Source organism: Zingiber officinale, chromosome 8B (assembly GCF_018446385.1).
Source record: "Zingiber officinale cultivar Zhangliang chromosome 8B, Zo_v1.1, whole genome shotgun sequence".
In the NCBI taxonomy this organism is placed as follows: domain Eukaryota; kingdom Viridiplantae; phylum Streptophyta; class Magnoliopsida; order Zingiberales; family Zingiberaceae; genus Zingiber; species Zingiber officinale.
In genome coordinates this window covers 106,209,305-106,213,601 of record NC_056001.1, presented here as the reverse complement: position 1 = coordinate 106,213,601, position 4,297 = coordinate 106,209,305, and the positions used below count along the sequence as shown (strand labels likewise).

At 33.1% G+C, this 4,297-nt stretch overlaps 1 long non-coding RNA gene across 1 annotated transcript; it reads left to right on the top strand.

Moving 5' to 3' along the window:
- Positions 1-2,609: 2,609 nt before the first annotated feature.
- LOC122014702 lies at positions 2,610-3,477 on the top strand. The gene is made up of 3 exons (XR_006120744.1): positions 2,610-2,625; positions 2,713-2,774; positions 3,433-3,477. It is a non-coding gene; the product is annotated as an uncharacterized LOC122014702 (long non-coding RNA).
- Positions 3,478-4,297: the final 820 nt, after the last annotated feature.

Below are 4,297 nucleotides of genomic sequence, written 5' to 3'. Positions count from 1 at the left end.
CTCTCACCAGTCACCAGTGCTCATTGCTCCAAGGGAAGTCTCGCTAGGACTATCTGCGGCTTGCATAAATTAGAGGTATAAGTTATTTGCAAGAAATTCATTAAGTCACCGTTAGTTTGTGTTCTATTAATCGTTCCTGTGTATGAATTTTGGCTTCCTGTTTTTTGTTTTTTTTTCAGAATATGCAAATTATTAGTTTTAATTCTTCCCTTTTCTTTTTCAGTCTCAGTCACATCTTGGGTCTTGATAACTTTAGTTAGTAATCTTTGCATTGATCTTGTATGAATTTTTATTGAACTCAAGTAGTTAACAGTGTCTAGATATCCTGATAAGTATTATCATGCTTAGTTATAGTTGAGTTTCATATTTGTCTTTTAGTTTTAGTTAATTATATTTTAAACAGTGTTATTACACTTGCAATTTTGAACAGTGTCTGTGATCTGTGAAGACTGTGATCAGTATTTATCTGGTATCAATGCAAGGAGATTTATCAAATATGGATGTTAATAATAGTTGTTCAGTACAAGAATCTGAAATTGGTCCTTCAGTGGGAACAAAAACTACGGTAGATTGTAAAGGAAAGGTAACTAAGAGAAAAGCAATGAAACCAAGAAGTGAAGTATGGGATCATTTTATAAAGTTTACTAATGATGCATTAGATATGAAAGTCAAATGCAAATATTGTGATAAAGAATTTTTTTGTGATCCATATAAAAATGGGACAACAAGCTTGAGATCTCATATTACCTCATGTAAAAAACATCCTCATGTTGTTGAAACAACTCAAGCACAGCTAAGTTTACAACAAAGTTCAAAAGAGGGTGAGGTGGGTTTAACTTCTTGGAAATTTGATCAAGATGCATCCAGAAAAGCATTGTCTAGAATGATCATAATGGATGAACTCCCTTTCAAATTTGTAGAAAGAGAAGGATTTAAAACATTTATGGCTATGGTTTGTCCAAAGTTTCGAATTCCTTCAAGATGGACGGTTGCACGTGATTGTGTTGAATTATATGTAGTTGAAAGGGAAAAATTGAAAAAATTGTTGCATGATTCAGCACAAAGAGTTTGTTTGACCACTGATACATGGACATCAATTCAGAAAATCAATTATATGTGTCTAACAGCCCATTTCATTGATAAAAATTGGAATTTACAGGAAAAGAATTATCAATTTTTGTCCAATTACAAGTCATAAAGGTGAGGCTATTAGTTTAGCCATTGAAAATTGCTTGAGGGGTTGGGGAGTTAACAAAATTTTTACTATTACAGTTGATAATGCAAGTTCAAATGATGTTGCTATCAATAGTTTCAAAAAAAAGATGACTAATTGGGATTCCACTATTCTAAAGGGAGAATATGTCCATATGAGATGCGTAGCTCATATAATCAATTTGATTGTTACTGATGGCTTAAAAGATATAAATCAATCTGTGATGAAGGTAAGGAATGCAATCAAATATGTTAAGCAATCCCCCTCTAGATTAAGCAAGTTCAAAGAATGTGTAGAGATTGAAAAAATTGAAAGCAAGAACTCATTATGTTTAGATGTACCAACCAGATGGAACTCAACTTTCTTGATGTTGAACACAGCTCAAAAATTTGAAAGAGCTTTTGATAGGTTTGATGAACAAGATCCATGTTTTAAATTAGATCTTCAATATACAGAATGACATATTCTTTTGAATGAGAATGAAGAGATGATACTTGAATCAGATGGTAAACCTAAAAGAGAATTGAAGACTTTTGATGGGAAACCAACAAGTGCAGATTGGAATAATGTTAGACTTTTTGCATCTCTACTGCAAGTTTTTTATGAACTAACATTAAAAGTTTCAGGATCTTTGTATGTCACATCCAATACTTTTGCACACGAGATTAGTTATATCCATACCATCTTGAAGGAGTGACAACAAAGTGATGATATTGATGTGTATTCAATGGGAATTAGAATGAAAAACAAATTTGACAAGTATTGGGGAGATCCGGAGAAAATGAATAAGTTGCTTTATATTGCGGTGGTGCTTGATCCAAGGCATAAATTAGATTTCGTAGAATTTATGTTGATTGAATTATATGGAGATGAGAAGGGTGCAAAAGTAGGAAAGATAATAAAGGACACTTTATTTGCTTTGTACAAGAATTATAAGGAAAAAATGGAGCCTCAATGTGGTACTTCAATAGTTTCATCTATTCCAAAATTAGTTGACAATGATAATACTTCAACAAATATGAGTGATTTGAAAAGACAATCAATCATAGCGAAGTATAAGAAACAAAAGGCACAAGTTTTTGGTGATGGCAATATGTCAGAAGTAGACAAGTATCTTAATGAAATAGTTGAAGAATATTGTGATACTTTTGACATTTTGGGATGGTGGAAGCAAAATTGTCACAGATTTCCTATTCTTTCTCAAATTGCTCGTGATGTATTAGTTATTCCGATATCGACAGTTGCTTCAGAATCCGCTTTCAGTACTAGTGGTCGGGTACTTGATTGTTTTAGGAGTTCATTGACTCCTAAGATGGTAGAAAGTCTTATTTGTACTCAAGATTGGCTTCGGTTAAGTTTGCAATCACTCAATGTTGAAGAAATTTTAGAGGATATGGAAAAACTTGAAAATGGTAAGTTTTTATTTTTTTAAAGAAATATAATTAAATTTTTGTTTATAATTATAAACTTTATTTACTTAACTTGCATGTTTTTATCAGATTTCTCAAAAATCATAATGGACTCGTCTTCTTCGACAACACCGGTGACACAATGATCAATGGTATGTTTAAATATAGTATTTTATTTAAATTGACCTCGATACTAAGAACATGAAGCTATATGATGATATAAGTGTTGTTGTTTCTAATTTGCTCACTTTCTAATTTGCTCACTTTATGTGATGTTGTTATTCCTCAATTTTTTGGTGTTTGCAGCTCCATTCATCTATCACTATAGATTCAAAATATTCAAACCCCATAATGTTCTTTAATCCCCATTCCTGTATCCTTAGTTCTAATAACAAAACACGTTTAGAGTTCACAGGAACAATTTCATTGTTCTGCCTTTTGCTAGGACAGTTTTTATGAACTTGCTGGATAAATGCTCATGTAGAAAATTTGTATACATATATCTGCATTATATTTTATGAATGCTATTGGAAATGAGTTCTTGTAAATTTTTGATGGACTTGGCTTTGCTAATAAGTTTTCTTTATTTATTGGTCTGTGTTCAGTTTAGTTCTCCACATTGGTACATTAGTAATTTCAGTGGTCATCAAATTTAAAAAAAAACACACACAAATTTTCTTAATAGTAGCATGCAGTTTGATCTTAAAAATTTATAATTTTCTTAATAGTAGTCCTGTGAAATAGTTGAATTTGTGTAGTTTGATACTTTGATTAGTTGAATTTGTGCAGTTTGATACTTTGATAATGCAGGTTTATTTGGAAAGGATTGCTAAGGAGTAAGGACACATAGCTATGTTGGGTTGACCTTGCTGTTTTCTGTTTTGATGTTGCTCTCTGCTGTTATGCTGTATACGTGAAAGCTGCCAGCCTGCTGCCTGCTATCCAAATTATGAATTTTTATCTTGATGTAACCAAACAATTGTGTGAAGTTTCTTGTATGTCTCAAACAAGTAAACTTTGCTGTTTTTGTGGTGTTTTTGTGTGAAGTTTTGTGGTGTTTTCTTATTCACGGTTTTCTTTAGAGCTTTCTTTTGTGACCTCAATTATGTGATCGAGTGAGGATATGTGTTGGTTTCTTCTAAACCTTGTATTTTTGGTTTCATATAAACTGAGGATATGTAAACTTTGTATGTTTGGTTTCATCTAAACTGAGAATATGTGTTGGTTTCATCTAAACAATTTGCACTGCCATCAGAGCAAACACAACCAACATACATGATCGCATTGCTAAACTTGATTCGTACTTTTTTCAGTATGCCAGAAGTACCACTAGCAAAAGCTGTTTAAAGGCAAAAACTTATTTCAAACATCTTGGGCAACAAAAAAAGCAACTTGTTTCAGAAGTTCCTACTAAATTTCTTAAGCAACAGAAGTTAGTTGCATACAGAATTGCTATGCTGCGGACAAAGCACCGCTGCGGACATGCCCCCTGATCGGTCACCAGTCCGATCAGGGAACCTCCTGATCGGTCTCTGGACCGATCAGGGACCCTCCTGATCGGTTTGTAGACCGATCAGAAAATGATCAGGAGTCCCTGATCGGACTGGTGACCGACCCTATTCGGCTAAATCGGTTTATTCGGTAAAAAACCGAATAAATCGATTTTTTTCGGTTC